A 21,685-nucleotide genomic window follows, 5' to 3' on the forward strand; every position below is an offset into this window, starting at 1 on the left:
AATGGCTAGAAGCGTCGCTCCCAGAGCTGTCGTAACAATGAAACCCACGAAGCCTGCCTTCAGACTCTGTCCCAAATTTGCCTACTTGTCCCCGCTCCTCCGTCTCCGCCTGGTCCAGCAGCCGGACCCTCCCGCCTGAGCCACCTCAGACGTCACCCCTCCCAGCCCGCCCTCCCGGCGGCCGCCTCCAGAGGGCGCCCGTGAGAAGCGGAGTCAGGTTCCCCCCCCACCGTCCTCCGCCCACAGCCCTCCAGGACTCCCATCTCTCTGGGGGCAAAAACCCAAGTGTTCCCTGAGGTCCCCAAGGCCCTGTCCCCTCCCTGCTCTCCCCAGAGCTCACTCTGCTCCAGCCGCACAGGCCCCCTGGCTGTTCCTCCAATACACCAGGCCTGGTCCTGCCTGCCCCAGGGCCTTTGCACAGACTGTGCCCTCTGCCAGACCGTTCTCCCCCCCACAGAGCAACTTGGTTCCCTCCCTCACCTCCATCAGGGCTTTTTCACACTGTCCCCTCTTCAGTGAAGCTGTCCCCACAACCCCATTTAAAATGACAACCCTCATCCCTCACTCCCAAATCCCCTTTTCTCCTTGCTTTCTCTCATCACCACCTAACACGACGAGTATTTTATTTGGCTCCTAGCGTCTTCCCGATCGGACCGTGAGTCCCACCCAGGCAGGTGCTTCCTCCCCTGCTGGGTCCCGAAGAGAACCCAGCGGCCGGTAGGTGTCCCAGAAACTCGGCCAGGTGACCGGAGGACAGAGGTGTGAGGGAGGCAGCGGCCGCCGCTGAACCAGCCGCCGAGCCTCCAGCGGAAGCTTCCACGCCTCCTCGCGGGCGGGGGCCCTTCCTGTCCCCGTGCGGGAGCCATCCCCGGACTCTGCCCCCTGCCCTTTCCTGAGCCGGCAGCCCGACACCTGCTGAACAGGGCAGGAAGCAGAGGCGGCCCCCACGGTGCCTGCGGCCCGGGCCGGGCACGTCCCTCCGGGCGTCATAATCCCTGCCCGGTGGGAGGCAGGGCCCGGAGGCTGAGCCAGGGCCTGGAAGCCAAACACACCGACAGACAGACTGGAGGAGCGTCTACCTCCCTCATCCCGTTCCCAGGCACAGCCAGCACTTGGAAGGCGCCCGACATTCAGCGGAAAGACGTACTATCAAAAGCGCGAGATGGCCCTCACTCTGAGCCCGGCCCTGCCCTAGGGTTTCTCCGTTGCTAACTCACCGGACCCCCCCCCCCTCCAGGGACCCAGGGAGGGGAGGGTCTCCACTACCCCTATTTTGCAGAGGAGGACACTGAGGCTGGGAGAAGCGAAGTCACAGCAAGAAAGCAGCAGCTGGGCCTCAAAGCCAGGCCATCTGGTCCTCGAGTCCGGTTCCTAACCACGGTCTACGCGGTCTCAGTCGATGACGAGAGTAAACATGGCAGGAAGAGGTCCGTGACGTCTCCGGAGCATTGGCTGTGTACTCGGCCGGGAGATGAGGGGAAACCGCGGGGGAGGCGCCTCTCCCAGCTGCCTCCTGACAGACGAGCCAGCGGGATGGGCCCATTTAAAGGATGAGGACAACTGAGTCCCTGAGGGGGGAGGTGATTTCCCCAAGGTTCCCGGGAGTGGCAGGTACAGAGCTCGTGCCACATTGACACCACACCCTCCCCTCCGCGGGGTGGCGGGCGTCATTTCAGAGGGGCTGAATACCACGAGGTTGGCTCACATCTCGAGAACACCCACCGTGGGCCGGGCCCCGAGGGGACACCCGCAGGCATCTTGTTTCCACGTGGATAGACTGAGGCACAGAGAGATTTGGCCTCTGCCTAAGTCCTTACCGTGACGCCCCCATTCCACAGGCGGGTAAAACCAAGGCCCCGAAAGGTCCCACCCTGTGACCAAACCCCGATAGGTCCCCTTTCCAAAAACACACACGCACACACACATACGCTTCAAGGGAGTGTCCCCAGGGCCACGCAGCACACAGCCCATAGGACGGGTGTCAGGGATGGGACAGCGGCCCTGTGGATGGCTGGGCATCCTCAGGCATAAAAGGGAGGAAAAACACCGAGCACCAACATATTTTTAAAAATCCCACAGCAATAAGGAGGCCGGCCCGTCAGCACGGCGTCACCACCGTGGGCAGGCAGAGGAACCGAGGACGCGGCTATTTTAAAGGGGCTATTTCTGGAGGCGAGGTGAGAACGCGGGGGCGGGGGCGGGAGGAAGGATCAGGAGCTCCGCTGGGACCAACTTGCCAGTGAACCCGCCGACTCTGGGGGGCGGAGATGACAGGGGAGAGCTTGGGCCACGGCCATCGGCCTCCTGGGGAAGCCTCAGGCCTGCCTCTCTCGCCCCCCCGGGAAGAGAGACCTGTTTACGCAACACCCGTGCGCTGAGCCCTACTGTGTGCTCACTGGCTGCTGTGGCCACCAGGGAGGAGACGCCTCCCCCGAGGAGCCCCGGCCAGAGCGGGAGGCAGATGATAAGATACATACGGCAAGGAGCTCCCGTCAAAGCAGAGGGGGTCACGGGGGGAGATGGGCGGCAGAGGACAGGCCACGCTTTGCAAATGATAATTTTACCGACCGCCGTGCAGATAATAACGGGGAGGGCACGGAAGCCTCACTTAACAGGGAGCGGAGACCTGAAGGATAGAGAAAAGAGCACTGTGTCTGGAGGCTCACATGCTACCCCTATTAGGACCAAGCCGGGCTGCGGGAGAGGCGTGCTTTCTCTCCTATATAAAAGGAAGCTCCCAGGGTGGCCTTTAAAGGCCAGGGGGCCCACCTCACGATGTTTGGGACCCAGGATCCTTCATCGGTTTGTTTCTCCGTTCTCATCCATGATACCTGCCTCCTGGGCCAAAATAGCTGCCTGGATGCCTACCATCACCTCTATATTCCAGCTGGTGGGGGGTTAGGGAGGAAGAAGGGAGCATGTGCTACGCCCTTCGATGGCATTTCCAGGAAATTCCATTCATTTATCCCACCGGACAGATCCGAATCACGTAGCGCAGACCAGCTGCAAGGTGTGCTGGGAAGGGATTTGTTTGCTTTTTTCCCACCAGGTGGCCATGTGCCCAGATAAGTCATAGAGGAGTTCAACTGCCAAGGAGGGGAGGAGAAGGGATATGGAGAGACCCCACGACGAACGTGTGTGGCCCGAGGGGGTCAGCTCTCAGGTTTCCAACCGGTGCATCAGAATTCAGCCCCGGGGGAAGAAGAGGGAGGTCCCAGGGCCAGCCGGCTGCCTCCACGGCCTCCAAGCCGGGATGATTTTCACTCACCCCTGGGTCTGCCTCCCCAAAGACTCCAAGGTGGGCAACAGCGGCCAGAGCCCAAGTTCAGATCCTTCACTTCACAGCCCCCCAAAGGCAGGACCCCAACCCACGGTCTGTGCTCCCTGAACGCCAGGGCCCGAGGCACCTGCCGTCCGCCATCGTGGCTCTTGCCTGCCCGGGGAGGCCGCTGGGCCAACCCATCTCCTTCTCCCCAGTAAACAACTGTCAGGGAAAATAAATAGTTTGTAATAGGCTCATTAATTGAATTCAGGGAGAAGGAACCTTCTCCCCAGGCCGCTGGGAAAGAAAACCCTGGATGCCACGGGGAAGTCCAAGCATCTTGGTCGGAAGGAAGGTGGGAGGGGACCCAGGCGCCCCGCACGGCCGGGGGGGACCCCCCCCCCCAACACACACAGGTCCACCGCCTTCGGTAACACTGACACAACCAGCAAGGGGGCCGCTCCGTCCCGGGCTCCCTCCAGCCCGCCGAGGGGTGAAGTCTCCGGTGGGTGCTAACGCGGCTTTAACGCCTCAGTAACCCTTGGCCTCTGCTCTAAGCCTGCAGCAGCAACAAGATAATTTAACGTCGGGGGTTTTTTCTTGCTTTGTTTTTTTGGCTTTTTTTGTTTTGTTTTGTTTTGTTTTACTCTCACATTTATTTTTAAGGTTTCACCTACTTATGTCAAGGACGTATCAGGTTCCCGTTCACGAGAGTAAGACATAGTTTTCTCTTTTAAGCTTTAAAAAGAGAGAGGTTTAAAAAAAACTATCAGGTCGTCAGGAGGACCAGGCAGCCGCAGCGAGAGGTACATATTACGACGGTGGGTGGCTGAAATTTGGGGGGTGCCGGGCAGAGCACTGGCCAGGGAGTCCAGGGGCCTCGTGCAAGGTCAGGACTGACCCCCCCAAGGCCTCCGAGGCCCATGGCCACGCTGGCGCGATGGGTTTCCCCACTGCGGCTCAGGGGGGTCCTGGGGTAGCCTCGTGCCCCCATCAGTCGCAGGGTCAGCATGACAGGTGCTTTCGTCCGCCCCGGGCTGGCCACCGGCTCTGGGCCCTGCGGCGGGGAGGCTCCAGACATGACTTGACATCCTTGGGAGAAGCCAGACGCGGACCCAAGCGCTTGCCAGCAGCCCCAAAGCTTTTGTTCCCCAAAGTTCTGTGTGCAGGTCCCCCGATTTGCTGCCACAAGCCATTAATCATCACCATATGGTTCCGGACGATGCCGGGAGCCGCTTCCCCGGGGGGCCCTACACGCACCAGCACGTTCCAGACACGCTCAGCAGGGACCCTTCCAACCTCCCAAGAGACCGTCTCACTCTCCCATCTTATGGACGAGGAACAGAAAGCCCAGCCCAGGGACATGCTGCTCACGGGGCCAAGCCAAGACCCGAATGCAGGTTCTAAAACGCCAAACACGGTCCCCCAACGAAAGCTCGGCCTGTTCCAGGGGGCTCCGGGGCAACTTCTCTGCCCGTCTGGCCACACACGCAGAGTCTCAAAGGCACATCAGGGCTGGCCGAGTCTTAAAATCACCTGGCCCCGCTACAAGGCACTTTGGGGGATCCCTGGCCTTTGGGCTTCTTACCTTCTCCCCAGGAAGGTAAGATAAGAAACCTCACAGACTGTTTCGGGGCCCCCTGGCCCCCTGACACCGATCCTCAGGACCCCTGGATCTCAACAGCCGCCCATGGCTGCTTCGGGGCCAGACATCTCAGACACGTAGAGACTCAGAGAGGGCAAGCAACTGGAGGAAGTCACACAGCACCCGCCCTGGGGACCTGCTCTCCTGGCCTCCCTGCCCGGGGAGCTGCTGACGCAGGGCCCTCCCCCACCACGACCTGCGCGATCTGGGCCACGGGACACGCCGACACGAGTGGGAGACGGCAGTGGCTCCCGAAAGCCAGGCGGGCTGGTCCAAGGAGAGCCCTGGTAGAGCGCCCGTTCCGGAAGGGGCAGACAGACAGCATAAAACGACAACCGAAGCAAACGTGAGGGCGCTGGGGACACCGGCAGGAGACTTAAACCGAGGGCAGACCTTCCTGGTCTGCACAGGAGTGACGCCCCTGCTTGCCTGCGGCCCGACAGGCAGCCCCCACCCAGAAGAGGCTCCACTCCTTCCGGTGTCTCATCCCACCCCGTGCCTCAGTTTCCCCATCTGCAAGATGGGGCGACAGCTGCTACCTTCTAGGGCCACTCTCAGGATGCAAGGAGCAAATAGCAAAGCCGGAGAGAGGCCAGGTGCAGGGCGCGGGCTGCACGGGGGCGTTCAACGCCTGTTGGGGCAGTTTCCTTTCTGCTGTGGTTTTCTGGGAAGTCGCAGGTTGGGGGCTGTGTGCTCACCTGCCCTGATTCCTCGTGAAGTCGCGGGGCGGGAGGGCACAGCCGCACAGCCCCTATGGGTGCAACCTGGGTCCCCGCTGCGATGTTAACACGACACCATTTAATCCCCGTGATACAGCAGGGCAAGACGCACCCCCATCTTATGGATGAGAAAGTCAAGGCTCAGGGTGCAGGGAGTCACGGGTCGCCTCAGCCAGCTGGGAGGGACTGCGTGACGATTCCAACTCAAGAGTGTTCAGGCCTCCAGAAGCCGTTCCCGGTGAGGGCAGAGTCCAGGCTCCCAGGGCCAGGTGGAACAGCAGAAAAGAGGCCTGGACGGGGCGCCCCTCCGTGTGCCGGAGCCAGGAACCCCCGCCAGCCACGCTTTCCAGAATCCATACGTCAGGGGCAATTACCCGCTTCTGAAAATCAATTGGGCAAGTGGGGCCGGGACAGGTGTGCGGCGGGGCCCCATCAGCAGTCCCAGCACGATGGTGTGAGCGTAGGAGGCTGGCGGTCACGGGCACGCCAACGGCCGTCCTGCCTCATTTCCCCCGCCGCCACAGGTCTTGGGCATGAATCACGGTTTCCGAACCTCAGCGCTATTGACAGCTAGGGCCAGATCATTCAGGGGGGCGTCTGGACCCTGTTTGGGGGGGGGGGAGCCGAGCGGCATCCCTGGCCCCACGCACTCAGTGCCAGGAGCCCCCCACCCCCAGTGCTGACGATCACAGATGTCCCCAGACACGGCCCGGGATCCGCGAGTTACGAACGATAAACCCTGCAAATGACGCTGGTGACCAATGGCCCGGCCCCAGACCAGACAGGTATGTTCCGGAAAAGATGAGAGCGTGAGCCCCGGGTCCTGTGGCCAGAAGATAATTCACAGCTCTGCCCCACGGGACAAGCCGGCTCCCTCTCTGCACGGCATTTCATCTAAGTCAAGTTTATCATCATGACCGATATTAATATAATCAGAGCCAACGTGTATCGAGCGCGAACGCTGGCCCGGGCGGCCCTCAGCCCTCCCCCGCGAGTTATCTCGCCCGGGCCTCTCAACCCTGCCAGGTGGCGGTGACTCTGACCCCCGCACTGCCTCCCAGGAAACCGAGGCTGAGGCACAGCAAACGAGGGTCGAGGTCACGACCGGCAAGCGGAGGTGTTTTAAGGAAAGGAATGGTCCAAGGATGCAAAATGTCACGTAAAATCGGGATTTCTGGTTTTTCTCAGAAGAGCCAGGAGATCAGGCCGTGGAGACGTTTGGGGCCGGCGGGGGGGGGGGGGCCCTGCCGGGTGCACGTCACCCAGAGGCATCACCTGCCCAGCCCTGATGGGCACTGGGGTTTGAGAAGGACATGCCTGACCCGCCTTCCTGGCTCAGTTTCCTGCTCCGGACTGGAGTGAGTCTGACAGTCAGATGTCCCTGCAGTCAGGTGTGGGTGGCTGTGTGTCCGGGGCCAGCTCCTCTCCCTCTCTGGGCCTCAGCGGGACAGCTGTTTCACACGGTGTTTCCCCAGCTCCCAGGTCTCTGTTGGGAGTGACATTCACGCCCAAGCTCTCGGGGACGTCCAGCAACCTCTGGCCACGCTTGTTTAAAGGTCTTTTTCTTGTTTATTTAAGTACTCAGTCTCCCCCAGTAAACTGCAGGGTCCAAGGAACACGGAACCTCGAGACTGCCTCGTTTACTGCTGTATCCCCAGAATTTAAATTTAATTTGCTTTTCTTTAAAACAAACAAACAAAAAAGGACAAAGAAGGTACACAGGGCTTTCGGTCAGCGGGGCAGATTTTAGTTCCGACGTCCCTCGCGGAGATCTCAGAGCTGGAATTCGAACCCAGAGTCTGGCTCGGGGGCTCTCCAGCGGCCAGCATTGAACAACTACTCGCCGAATGCATGAACCCGTGAGTGAATGAATGAATGAATGAATGCACGCTCTTGCACCCGAGCCTGCAGAGTGACCCCTTTCCAGGGCGGCCCTCAAAGCCAAGACCTCTCCCTGGGCACTCTCTCAGACCCGCCACGGGCTTTGCAAGCCGATGGGAGGGGAGGGGGCCACCACTTGGGGTCTCAGAGCCTCCCCAGGCAGCCGCCTGCCCTCCCCGCCTGCCTGGCCGGGCCTCCCGCGCCTCCGGTCCTGCCGCAGAGGTGGGGTGGCCTTGATTAGGCAGCCAGTGACGGGGAACGCCCCAGTTTGCAGGGACTGAGTCATCCTGACATGTCTCCCGTGCTGGACCCCATCGAGGGGCTGCTGGGAAGCCCCTGCCAGGCAGGTCTGGCCACGTGACAACGCGTTGCTTTACCCGTATTAACCCACCCAGTTCCCCCAACGACATCGCACGACGGGTACCAATTATCCTCCGCTGTAGAGAGGAGACAACGGCAAATGGGAATCGAGTAACTGGCCCCCGTCACGCAGCCAGAGCGGGGATGCGGGCCCCAGGGAGCCCCAGTCCCGCGTCTGCGCTCTCACCCTCCCAGGAAGGAGCCCTAACGTCTCCCAGGTGCCCCAGCAGGTGGACCAGCATCACTTCTCTGACAACTGGGCAGAGCCAGCCGCCTGTCCCCGGGAGTTGAGGTTTCGGGTTCCAGCATCCGTTGGCCCCGGCAAAGACTCCTTGCTGTGTCGCTCCTCCGTGCGACCTCAGGCCAGCGAAAGACCTTCCTGTGCCTCAGTTTCTCCCTCTGCAAAACGGGGCTCTGAGCACGAAAACCGCACTAACGGGGGCGGGGGGCGGGGGGGAGGTTAAAGGGGACGAGGACGCTCCTGATAATGCTTGCTCAGCAAAGGGCCTGGCGCGGGAATCCGCTCCAAATCAGGCGGGGCGGCTATTATCATCCCCCCGACATCCCCTCATTTGCTGATCACGGGGTTAATTATAAGCGGCATTAAATTATACACACACAGACGCGTCGACCTCGCTTCCCCAGAACCCCTGAATTACTACCCAGGCGACAGCACGACAATAGAGCATCTTCCCAGCCCCTCTCCACGCAGCCTGCCTCCGTCCGAGGGTCCTGGGCCTCTGGGGCCGAGGCCGTGGTGCCACACGGGGTCCTGGTGTTGTAGGACCCACACAGCCAGCAAGGGTCCCCTCCGAGACCCGAGGGAGGTACTTTACCCGAAGCATCTCATGTCCCCGGCTCGCCGCGAAGCGGGCTATGATCGTCCCGATTTTAGAGGCGGAAGGAACAGAGCGAGGTCAACCAACCTGCAAGTCTGCACAGATCCAGCAGGACAGGGGCGGGGGCACAAGTCAGGACCCCGGAGCCAGAGGCAGAACCTCCTTTTGCAAGCGAGGAGGCTCCCGTACGGAGACAGGTGAAGGGGCAGAGGCGAGGCCACACGCAGGGGGGACAGAGGAAGGAGGGAACCCGGCAGGAAAAGGTGGGATTTTCGGTTCCCCCGGTGGGACAGGAGACTCCCGGCCTTCCTAAGAGAGGCTAAGAGCAGAGATTTAAACAAACACACATAAAACTCAAAAGCCGCAAACACCACCCAGGGAGCTGGGGACAAAATGGGCCCCTTGAAAAAAAGACACACTGGGGATTCAACCCCAGTGAAGGCAAGGGAGAAGGAGGCACAATCCAGGAACCCAAGCTCCGAGACACCCCCCACCCCGCCGCCCACACACGCACACACACACACACACACACACACACACACACACCCGAGGACACCAGGGTGTGAAAGGCAACACAATGCCAGACAAAAACCCGGTGTATTTTCAGGTACGGAACCCCTCTGGCCTGCATTCCGGGGACAGAAAAGGGGATTCGCGGGAGCCCGGAACAGCACCCCCACCCCCCAAGCCCACCTCTGGCCCGGCCAGGCCCCCCCCCGCCCCCCGGAAGGGGTGGGGGACCAGCGTCTCGTCGGAGGAGGGTACGGAGAGACAAAAATGTGGCAGTGCAAAGGTGAGGCCCTGTCCATGAGTCACGCCCGCCCGCTCGTTAATTTTCGCCTTTGCAGAAGTGTAAGCCAATTGATTTTTCATATTCCCCACGCACAACCCCCCCCCACGCTTCTGAAATATCAGCCAGAGACGAGACAGAAATAAATGGTACGTCGGGGTTCTTTTTTTTTTTTTTTCCTTTTTTTTCTTGAGTGTCTTTTCTTTCCTTAAAAAAAAAAAAAAAACCCCATATACTACACTTGACGGCTCGGGCTTCCAGGAGGCTGGGTGCGGGTGGGGGGGTGGGGGTGGGGGTAACAACCTGGACCCCAGGGCTGAGACCCAGGCGTCTGGGCTTCCTGTGTAGCTCAGAGCTAGGGCGTCCCTGTCTCTAGGCCGTCCCTCCTGCCCGTGACGGGGTAGTGTGCACTTGACCCTTAACCCTCTGCCAGCACCCCGTGCTCCCCACCCTGCGAGCCGAGCAGGCAGCTTTCTGGTGCCCGACCAAAGCCAGGGGAGGACAAGACAAAATTTTCCCAACGTGTGAAAAGCCCCGTAACCCTCATCCTCCCCCGGGGCCGGCAAAGGTGCGACACCTGTCCATGGCCCCGATCAGCACGGGGAATCCTATGCGGGCAGGACCGCGATGCCCTCATCTCGTCCCCTGCTTGTCCCCACCAGAGGCTGGGCCCACCCTGCCCGGCTGGCAGCTGGGGTGTCTCCCATTACCCGACCCGGGGAATCGTTTGCTGAGAGGAAGGACAGAGCAAGGGCGGTCTGAGCCACCTTCGCTGGAGAGGGGTGGCCTCCTCCTTGCAAATCCTGGGAGAGGGGGTGCCCGCCCGTGGGAGGGGCTGCACAGGAGAGCTGGGGACCCTGGCATCTCAGCACAAGAGTCTCCCTCCAGAAGCACGAGACCTCTGGAGAGGGACCACGGACCGCCACTCGCCCACGGAGTCCACTCCACTTCAAGAACCTTCCGCGGGCTCCGAATGACTTCGCAAATGGAACTAATGCAGTGGAGGGTGGCGGGGGGGGGTGGGGGATCGCTCTCAGTTGAAAACATTAAGGTTTGTCAATTATCCCCCAAACCCGCCGGGTTTATAAATATCCACCTTTATTTTTAGGGTTTTCCTCCCAATCCCGAACCCTCTAAATGTCCCCCTGTCTCCCCCCCCCCCCCCCCCCCCCCGTCAAGCACGCGGTGACTGTACTAAAGTCACGGGAAGCAGGTGAATGCAGGGCTTCTGTGAAAAAGCCACACTGTGCCTTGGAGCTGCGTCGTCCCCACGCATCCCTTGCCCCTCGTCCCTCCCGGGCCACCTAACTGACCATCGGTGGGGCCACACGGCTGCTGGAGTAGTCAGCAAAGCCACAGGTCTCCGGGCACCGGCCTCCAGGAAGCAGCAGCTGGAGGTGAGGGCTGTGCTCCCAACACCTGTGACACGCTCCCCAGTGCTGACCCAGAAGGCAGGCGGGGAAACCGAGTCATGCCCCGAGTCACGCCTGGGAACCCCAGGCACAGCCCCCAAGCTCCTCACGGGGTGACCCAGAGAGAAAATAGATGGGCAGCGATGGCTCCAGAAATGCCCACCCAGATGCTACCGCTATATCCCCGAGGTCCAGGGAGCTCCTCCCTTGCACCTGCTCCCCAACACCCCGGTCCAGCGCTACGGTCCCAGTGTTGGGAGAGAAATGCCTTAAGTCTCCACCTGTGACCCACAGACATTTCGTGAAGACGCCTGGAATCCCCTGGGAAGCAGAGAAACAAGAAAGGCGCTCAGAATCTCCGCTGGAGGGGACAGGGACAGAAGCACGGTCAACGCGCAATGACTTGTGCGGGCAGCAGGCAGGTGCCTGGCTCTCAGGGACCCTCTCCCTGCACCGCCTCCCCCCCCCCCCCGAAGGGACCCAGGAAGAGGAGGGATCCCCCAGGGGCCCAGCCACCACCCCGGCAGCGTCCTCCAAGGCCATACCCGGCCATGCCAGAATGTCCGTCCCGTCTCCTGTCTCCTGCAGGGGGTGGCGGGTGGGCCAGGCCACTGGCGTGACAGCACCAGCCCCGCTCACCCCCTGGGGGGCCGATGTCATCGGCTGGGGTGGCAGGAATAGAAAGCACATGAGCTCACCAGGCAGGCCGGGTCTCCCGCGACGATTTGTTTGCCTGAGCCCAATTATACCAACTCTCAAGGCAATCGAGGATGGCGGGTGGCATCCCCCAGGGGGCTGGGGGGGGCCCAGGCCCCAGGCAGAAGTGCACCGTCATGGTGAAGGTGCCCCCCCAGGCCCAGGGGATTGGGCAGGAGGATGCTTTCTGGAGAAGAACGGAGACACACACAGACAGCAAGGCAGCCAGAGGTGCTGGGCGGAGGGCACTGCAGGGGGCAGGGGGCAGGGGGCTCCGGCCCGGAGACCCAGGACCAAGTTGGTGGGCTCTGGGGTGCGGGGGCGGTGAGCAGCCGCCCCCAGCCCCAGCTGCCTGCCTTCAGCAGCCAAAGTATCAGCTGGCAGAGGAAGACGAGAGCTGACGGACAGAAGGCGGGCGAGATTGGCAGGAGGAGGGGGGCACAAAGGAAGGGACCCTGGGAGGGGGAGGGGAGTTATGCAAATGGCAGAATCGACCGAATCCCTCGGCCATTAATAAAAGCTCCAGCAACAGCGGCTGGTATCACACAAGAGTAGAGGCGCCGACGGGCTCTCTCTTCTCACGGGCGGAAGGCGGCACGGAGGGAGAAGCAGGGTGCCCCAAACAAAAGGGGCCCTTGCCCCCGGCACCCCAGGAACAGCAGTGATGGGGGACACGGAGGGAAAGCCAGAACACAGGCGGCCAGAGTCTGGGCCGAGGCCGCTGGGGCCCAGAGCAGGCTGGTACCTGTCCTTGGGACTCTCAGGGACCCTCCAGCTTTGTCCCCTGCTTAGACTGTTAACACACAACCTGGACACCTCAGACACCCCCCTTCACTAGCTAGGGTGGCCAGGCTAATTTTTCAGGGGGGGTGGGGGATTGGCCAGTGATAGAAGGACCCCATGCTCCGAATGGGGACTCCCTCGGATTGAGGTGGGGGAAATGGGGAATCCCAGTTGAGTCTAGGGAGGGGAGGGGAGGTGTCCCCCAGTTGGAGGCGCTGGGGAGGTTTGTTAATTTGCGAAATGAGGTCCCTAGGGGGTGACGAAATTTGATGAAGGGGCATTCTCAAAAGCGGCACAGGTACGGTACCACAGGAGAATTTGAAATAAGGGGAAGGGTCACTAAGAAGGAGGTTCCAGATTTGGGGGGGAGGGGGGATAGGAACTGTGGCTGAAAAAAAAAAATCCCAGTTTGCGGAAGGGTTCGCTGATTTGAGAATTCTGGAAAAAAAAAAACAGCTGAAGGGGTTCTCCGATTTAGGGGGTTTTCATGGAGGAAAGTGTCCACGATTTAGGGAGTGCTAAGGGGGATCCTAAATTTCGGAGAGATTTCCATAAGGAGCAATGAACTTGGCCGCAACCTGGCCGAAACCCCTGCGCCCAGGGCTCCGGCACCCTAACTCTGGGGGGGCTCTCCTGAGGGCACGCCCCCCCAGCCCCCCCTAACCCGGTTCCGACGGCTCCGCCCCCCCGGATGACGTCACCTCCCCTCCCCCCCCCCCCCCGCCGCCCCTAAGGGGGCTCCCGGGGCGCGCAAAACCCCCCGGGCTGCTGGCTCCAGGGGCGGCTTCCCCTCTCCCGGGATCCCCAAGGGGCCCCTAGCGCCGCGGAGAAGTCGGGGACCGGTGCGCGCGCCCGTCCGTCTGTCCGCCAGAGTCCCTGGGGCTGGGGGCTGAGCCTCGCCCCGCCTGGGGGGGGCTGGGAGGGGGCGCCGGGGCCGCAGAAGGGTGGGGCAAGGCCAGGGTGTCGGAGGGGCGGCCCCCCCCTCCCCAGGGATGGACGAGGCCCGGAGGGCGCTAGGGTGAGACGGTGTTGAGTCGGAGGTCTCCAGGGGAGGGGGACTGGAGAGCGAGGGCGGCGGGCAGAGCAGCCGCCCTAGGCGCACCGGCCGGTCCGCCCTCGCTCCCAGCTGGAGCCACCCGTCCCGGGCTGGTCTCCACTCGGGGCGCCCGCGAGCCCCCACCCCCACCCCCGGCACAGCGCCCCCTGCCTCCAGGACCCGCCCGGGGAGCCTGGCCGGGAGCCGCCGGGGCCAGCTCCCCCTCCGCACACACGCGCGTCCCCCCCTCCGCGCCTCTGCCCCGCCCGCAGCCCGGGGTGGTGCAGCCGGCGGCGCTGGGCAGCTTCCAACGCCGCGCTCCGGGCGATTCCAGCCCAGCCCCCTCCCCCGCCGCGGCGAAGCCCCCCAGCCCCGCCCGCAGAGCCCTCCCCGCGGCCCCTACCCGCCCCGGCCCAGCCCCTCGGGGGCATTGTTCGGACGCCGCTAGCCAGGCGCAGCGGCTGGGCGTGCAGCCGGCTGCAGCGGAGCATCCTCCGAGCACAATGGCCGTGCAGGCTTTCCCGGCACAAAGCCGGCGCGCTGCCCACTCCGCCGCCTCCGAGACCCCCCACTGGAGCGGCTGCAGGTTTTTTTGCACTCGAATTCACGTTTCTTTCCCCCTTTACCTGGAGGCTGGCTGGGCTGGGCTCCCCCGGCTCTGCCCCGCTTCACATCCTGGCTGTTGCATGGGATTCGAGCGGAGCCCGAGCGCCAGCGGCTCCCGGCGTGCGCGCGCCGGCCGGGCTGCCGGGCGGGCGGCGCGAGGACACTCACTGCGGCTCGCGCTCCCCTCGCGCCGGATCGCGCGCCCCCCCAGCCGGTGACGTCATCCCTTCCGCCAGCGCCGCCGCCGCCGCCGCCGCCGCCGCTGCCGCCGGCCGGGGGCGGGGCCGGGGCGGGGCCGGCCCGCGCGCGTCACTGCGCAGCCGCGCGGCGGCCACGCCCCCCCGGCCAATGACACGGCGTGGGTTGGTCACGTGCCCCCGGGGCGTTTAAAGGTCCGCGAGAGCACGTGGGGCGCGGGGCGCTGGGTTACGCGGGACGCGTGGGCGGTGGCGTCAGCGCGAGGGACTCCTCCGGCCCCGGTTTCGCGTCCGAGACCCCGGACGCTTGGCATCTAGGGCGTGGCGCCTGCCAGGCCCTGCTTTAAATGCCGCTGCGGCTCCCCCGGCACCCTTCGAACACATCCACGTTCGCACCCACTACCTGCCCGGGAATGTCCGTGCTCCAGCCCCCGGCCAGCTCTCTACGGTTCCTCCCCTCTGCGCCCTCCTGAACCGGGGGTCCTTGCCCCTGCTGTTCCTTCACCTGGAAGAGCGTTCCCCCGAGATCTTTTCCTTCTCCTTAGGATTTCTGCTCAAATGCCAGCTCCCGGGGAAAGCCCTCCCAGATCGCCGCCACCAGCCGCCCCACGCTCCGTTCCCTAATCCATCATTGTGGTTTAATTCTGGTCACACTAGGACGTGACTCCAAGGGGCCGAGGGAGCCCTGTGTATTGGCTGAATGGATGCGGGGGCATTTCCTACAGGGTGAGCGCGTTACAAACATCCCACCTAATTGCCATTCCCTGCTGCCCTGGAGTCAGAACCAAGCGCCATAGGAACCCCAGCTCAGACCGTGACTTGCGTGTAAGTCCCTGAGCCTCCGTTTTCCCACTTGCGAAATGGGTTTGCCCCTTTGGGTCTCAGTGTCCTGTCTGTGAACTGGGACAAAGTAGCCCCTGCTCATAAGACAGTGGAAGGATGAACAGTGGATAATGTGCTGCCTAGCCTGTAGTTGGTGCTAGAAAATAGGATGAGAAAAAAAAAAAAAAAAGACACACCAAACAAGAGACAAGTTTGGAACACCCTGAAAGCGTTTTATTTCAACAAGGTATGTCTTTGGACAGGGCGTTGTGCCCACAAAAGGACGCAAGTTTAGAATTTGGGGTTTTTTTTCTCCTCCAAAATCGTTGATTCATTCATTCCAGGCCAAAGATGCAGATATAAACAAAAGGCATTAACCCCGGGAACAAAATGAGAAGGCGGAAGTCATAAATAGGAGAAGAGAGAGGAGAGAATGAATAATTAAACAAGGAACCTAAATTAAGCTCGGAGTTTCCCGGCGGCCAGTGCAGCGGCCAGGTTTGCAGCGCCTATTTGGTTCTCCTTCCTAGCTGCATGACCCTGACCTAACCATTGACAATCTGGCCTTGGTTTCCTCATCCAAGCAATGGAGACCCAACCCCATCTTGATGGATCAAGCAGGATGGTCTGTGCACAGACGCTTAGCATGGTTCCTTATACACAGCAGGTGCTCAAGCCTTGCATGCCCCATGAAGGCAACGTGAGAGGACACTGCTGGCTCTGGACGGCTGGATATGGCACGAGTCCCAGCCTTATCACCTATGAGGGGAGGGGACCTCGAACAAGTCCCTCAGAACCTCGCTGTTCCCATCTGCAAAATGGGGCAACACCTCTACCTCTGAGAGTTCCTTTGTGAACAGCAAAGGGGTAAAATGCGATGCAGCATATGCCCCAGAAACCCACCCATTCAGGCCATCGATCTGTGTGCCACGCCACTTTAAGCATTGAGGACACAGGAGCAAACAAAACAATCTAAAAAATTCCGACCTTCCAGGAGTTAACAGCGCAGGGAAGGAGATAGATAATGTCTCACTCAGGGTCAAATCCCCAGTCCTACACGTGCTCCCGAATGACCGAATGACCGGGCCCCTGTCCCCTCCCTGCCCTCACCTCCTTGCTCACTCCACTCCGCCCACGGCTTTTCTTCGTTGTTCCTTGCAAACATCAAAGGCCTTTGCACTGGCTGTTCCCTCTGCCTCGGATGCCTTTCCTCCTGCTCTTCTCAGGGTCAGATCCCCCTCATCCTTCAAATCTCCGAGAGACCCTCCCTGACCGTCCTGCGGAAGTTCATTTCCACCGCAGTGCCGGCCTATTTATTACAGTTTGGAATGATTTTATCTTTTGGTCAGTTTGCTTGTTTTTGTCTGTCTCCGCATGTTGGCTGTGCCTCCATTTGCCCATCTGTAAATGGGGCATAGTAATCGTCTCCATCTCCTGGGGTTTTGGGGAGGCTTCAGTGAGTTACACCATGTCAAACACCCCCACGCCTAACCCAGAAGAGGTTCTTGACAAACGTGTCCCTTGTAAATGGGGAAAACAGGACAGCTAGCCGGGTGACCGTAAAAATTTAATACAAGGAGAACAGAACAGTCTAGTCTGAAATCGTCGCAGCCCCAGGAGTTTGACGAGTGTCAGAAAGGTTGTTAAGGATTCACCAAACCAAGCCTTCCCGTAAGCGTGAGAGAACCCAGAGGGAATGTTCTCCTCGGGGGTGTGGCTTAAGCCTCAAAGCCTCAAAGTGGAAAACACGGGTTGGGAGGTGGGGCCTGGTGGGTTCTGGGTCCCTTTTGGGTCGGCTTGCCTGGCCAGCTGTGGGTGTGGCTCATTGTTTGTTGGGGGAAAAGTTCGGGAAGTGCACATTTGCCTCTTCTGCTGGAGGGTGGGGAAGGCCTCCTCCTCCCTTGCCAGCCCAGCCTCCGCCCCAGCGTCTTCCAGAACCTGGTAATTAGCTCCGCTGTGCTTTGATGGAGGCCATGGCAAGGGAACCACGGGACCGTCAGCCGTCCATTGCTGTATATAAACAGGACCCCTCACGCCAACTTCAGGATTGTCTGCGCAGAACCCGGCCTTAAACCCCTGCAGGATTTGCCCCAATGGTAGCGATTTCACCATCATGAGACATTCCTTCCGATTAAACATTGTGCGCGGGGGCACCTGGGTGGCTCAGTCGGTTAAGGGTCCTACTTTGACTCAGGTCACGATCTCACAGTCCGTGAGTTCGAGCCCCGCGTCGGGCTCTGGGCTGATGGCTCAGAGCCTGGAGCCTGTTTCCGATTCTGTGTCTCCCTCTCTCTCTGCCCCTCCCCCGTTCATGCTCTGTCTCGCTCTGTCTCAAAAATAATAAATAAACGTTAAAAAAAAATTAAACATGGTGCGCGCTCTCCCTTTGCAAATTCACCTCAAATGCCAAAGAGAAAAGGGGCCTATGGGGACACCCCATTTGCTGCTCCCCTGCTCCTTACTGGGTTCCACGTGGGGCTCCTTTGGGAGGGGGGGGGTCTGCTTGTTTAGAACATCAGGTAAGCATGAGGGCTCTAGAAACAGAGGAACATGGGTTCGGATCCTGGCTGTGGCATTTGACAAAACTCACCATCTCTTCCTGAGGAAACGCTCAAGGCGCGGGAGGGCACTTCGTCAACCGGACAAAGTGCATCTCTCGTTAACATACTTAATGGTGCAAGACTGGACCTCTTCCCCTAAAGATCAAGAAGAAGACAAGGATGTCTGTGCTCCCCATTCCTACTGAGCCTTGTCCTGGAAGTTGTAACTTGGCACTTAGGCAAGAAAATGAAATCAGAGACACCCAGCCTGGAAAGGAAGACGTAAACCTACCTCTGTTCGCTCGTGACATCATTTTGTATAGAGAAAATCTTAAGGAGCCCACTGAGAGAGTATTAGAGCCAGTAAACCAGGTCCTCGGGGCTGCGGGATCTAGGATCAGTACGTACAAAAGGCATCGTGCTTCCTGCGCAGCGGCCACGAGCTAACAAGACAAGGTGAAGAAACCAATCCCATTTACAACTGATCAGAAAGAATAAGGCATGCATTTACCAAAAGAGATGAGAAACTTACGCTACAAAAGCAACAAAGTTTCGCCGGCGGGGGTGTGGGGGGGGGGTGGATTAAAGAAAAGATAAATAGGTGGAAAAGTGGCTCGTTTGTGGCTGGGCTGGAAGACTTAATGTTGTTGAAATGGCAACGTTCCCCAAATTGAACTACAGATTTGATCTCATCCCTTTCAGAATCCCAATTGGATTCTTTGTAGGATTGGACAATCTGATCCTAAAATTCACATGGGAATTCAAGGGACCCAGAATAACCGAACGATCTTGAGAAAGGACGCAGGTGGGGGGCCCACACTTGTCAATTTCCCAGTGGTATTACAAAGCTAGTCACTAAGACCCTGTGGTCCTGGCATAGGAACAGACATGTAGATCCACGGAATAGAATTGGGAGTTCGGTGGGGCGCCTGGGGGGCTCAGTCAATTAAGCGTCTAACTTTGGCTCAGGTCATGGTCTCACTGTTCTGGGTTCGAGCCCCGCGTCGGGCTCTGTGCTGACAGCTCAGAGCCTGGAGCCTGCTTCGGATTCTGTGTCTCCCTCTCTCTGCCCCTCCCCTGCTGGTGCTCTGTCTGTCTGTCTCAAAAATAAACATTAAAAAAATTTTTTTTAAAAGAATTGGGAGCTCAGAATAAACATCTAGGGTCAACTGATTTTCAACAAGGGTGTCAATTCAGTGAGGGGAAGAATGGTCTTTTCAACAAGTGGTCCCGGGAAGGCTGCATATCCATATGCAAAATTGTGAATTTGGACCCCTACCTCACACCGTATATAAAAATTCACTCAGAATGGATCGTAGACCTAAACATGAGACCTAAAACTCTTGGGTGAAAACATAGGCACAGATCTTTTTTTTTTTAATATTTTTTTTTTTTTTTTTTGAGGGAGGGAGAGAGAGAGTGTGCGAACAGGGGAGGGGAAGAGAGAGGGTGACACAGAGAATCCCAAGCAGGCTCTGTACTGTCAGCACAGAGCCCGACTCAGGGCTCAAACTCATGAACCATGAGCCCAAGACCTGAGCCAAAATCAAGAGTCAGATGCTTAACTGACTGAGCCACCCAGGCGCCCCTAGGCATGAGATCTTTGTGATCTCATTGAATGAACACACTTCATATGGGAGAATTGCATGGTGGGAAAATTATATCTCAATAAATTGTCATAAAAAAATCTTGGCTGTGCCACCGCTGCCTTGTGTGACCTTGAACAAACCACCTGTGTCTCCTTTTTCAACCTCACTTTCTTTGCCTTGAAATCAGGTATAACAAGCACCCTGACTTGGTCTTTTTGCAGGGGTCAACGGAGCCATGACAGAGGGAGTTATTTGGAGAAGTGTAAAGAAATAATTTAATCCAAATACCCACGAGGAGGGAACAAGGTTGACTTAACCAGGTCCAACCCTGCCAGGGAGTAGTATACAGCTACGAAAAAGGATTTGGTAGGTAGCACGGAGCCACGGGGAAGCATCTCCAGGATAATTTGCTAGTGACGAATGCAAGTGGAGAGCTTTGATTATCATGTTCTACTTTTTATTGAAGTTTTTAGCTTATTTTTCCATTATTTTAATATGGAGTGCATATATTTGCATGTTTATAAGCCCAGGTCAGCACCACCATCCACATTAGACAAGGAGGACTGATGGGTCCTTCAGATAATTGTTTCTTAAAGTGGCATGTTTCTTTGTGGTGACAGAGAGTTGTGCATCTCAGTTGGGTTGGGGTCGCATAAAGCTGAATGTATGATAAAATGGTAAAGAATAACGCACACAGGGACACCTGGGGTCCTGATCTCACGGTTGGTGAGGTCGAGCCCTGCCTCAGGCTCTGCACTGACATTGAGGAGCCTGCTTGAGATTCTCTCTCTCTCTCTCTCTCTCTCTCTGCCCCTCCCCTGCTCAGTCGAATGCCCACTCCTCTCTCTCAAAATTAATAAACTTTAAACACACTCACACACAAGAACGAGGCCGCAGGCACGCCTACGTGTGAGTGCATGGAAACTTCAGAAATCTGAACGAGGTCGGCGGGCTGCAGAACGTCAGTTTCCTGACGGTGACCGTGTTCCATGATTTTGCAAGATGTGACCCTTGGGAGAAGCTGGGTGAGGGGCCTCTGTACTACTCTCGCAACTCTTTGTGAAGCTATGATCATTTCCGAAGAAAAACGTTTGTAAAGGAGCGTACTGAAAGGCTGAGCAGCACCTCGCGGTGTGTGTGTGTGTGTGTGTGTCCCGGGTGGGGGGGTCTCCCGTGGCTGGGCGTGGGTGTGGCTTCCGGCGTTTGTGCCTGTCAACACTGCCTCCCTGGGGACCCGATGACAGTCTTCAGAACTGGCCTGTCATCTCCTACCGGCTGGTGCAGACAGGCCTCTTGTCTTACCCGTTCTCGGGGACACACTCCTGGGTTTTCCACTGGGGGGTGCGGTGGGGGGCTGTGCTGGACGTTGTATCCAGGGTCCAAGGGACACGCCCGGCCGCGCCGTCCAGACCCAGACGCGAGCCTCGCCAAGCCAGAGTCCCCCACCCCCACTTTTGCCACAGGCCCCAAGCTTGGCCACCTGGATGTCCGGGGGGGGGGGGGGAGGGGGGGCGCACGGGGTGATTTTGGCGTCTTCACATCGAGCAGCAAAATGCACAGAATCGCTGACTTCCGAAGCCGTTCGCTTCTATGTTCCTTCCAGGGGAAAGTCTTAGGTGGGTGCCGGGTGGCCCCCGAAAGCCTGCCTGCTCCGGTTTGCTGCCCACCGTTCCCAGGAAGGAGAGCGCTGGGCTGGCTGGGAGTCCGTGCAGAGAAGGCGGGAGAACACAGGCCGGGGCTCCCAGGCCGTGGCTTCTCCGACGACGTGTGTTGATTTCGCCGCTGGCTTTTCCTTCCTCGTCTCCGTCAACTTCAGCCTTAGTCGCCGTTGACTTGCTAGTCGTGCTCGCCTTTGTGGGCGCCTTCCGTTTGGACTCGCGCGCAGCCCTGGCCCCAGAAGCAGGCGAGTGGGCCGAAAGAAATTACGAAGTAACCGGTGGTCAAGCGCTCCCGAGAGACTGCTGTCTGAGGAACACCGGAGGCCAATACGGGCTGAATTATCTTGTTGAAAGTTGGCGATGCCCCAGGTAGTACGGGCCTTCCTGAGACCCATTTTGCAGATAAGGAGACTGAGGCTCCGGGACATCACGGGCTCAGGGACAGGACTGGGGCAAAGACCAGCCTGACTGCAGAAGCTGTGACCTTTGCTTCCCGGACGGTGTTCCCTCCGGGCTTTTCCCCCCACCCCCCCGGCCTGTGCCTCCTGCCAGCCTTGCCCTCTCTGTCCCTTTCTGCCCCTATTCCCGCCCTCCCGACCCTTCCAGCCCTCAGCCCTCGGCCTTACTTACGACTCACTTCCTGAAGTCGCTTCGAAAGCCGGGCTGGGGCCCTGGGATGGCAGGGGGCCCATCAATCCGTCCACCCCACAGAGCCAAGCACGAGGCGGGGCTTGCTGAACACCTGCTGCGTGGGACCTCCCCTCTGTAGGAAAAGGGTTAACTCCCTTCATTTGCATACCATGCCCAGGTGCATCTTGGGAATAGACTGCGGCGCCGCTGCGGTGGGGTG

At 59.4% G+C, this 21,685-nt stretch overlaps 1 protein-coding gene across 1 annotated transcript in view; it reads right to left on the reverse strand.

The window, feature by feature from the left end:
- PTPRS (protein tyrosine phosphatase receptor type S) overlaps positions 1-14,244 on the reverse strand; it is a 95,872-nt gene extending 81,628 nt beyond the window's left edge. The window contains exon 1 of the mRNA XM_023250840.2: positions 14,050-14,244. The gene's annotated coding sequence lies outside the window, so the exon portion shown is untranslated. The remainder of the gene's footprint in view (positions 1-14,049) is intronic.
- Positions 14,245-21,685: the final 7,441 nt, after the last annotated feature.

Source organism: Felis catus, chromosome A2, assembly GCF_018350175.1.
Source record: "Felis catus isolate Fca126 chromosome A2, F.catus_Fca126_mat1.0, whole genome shotgun sequence".
NCBI lineage: Eukaryota > Metazoa > Chordata > Mammalia > Carnivora > Felidae > Felis > Felis catus.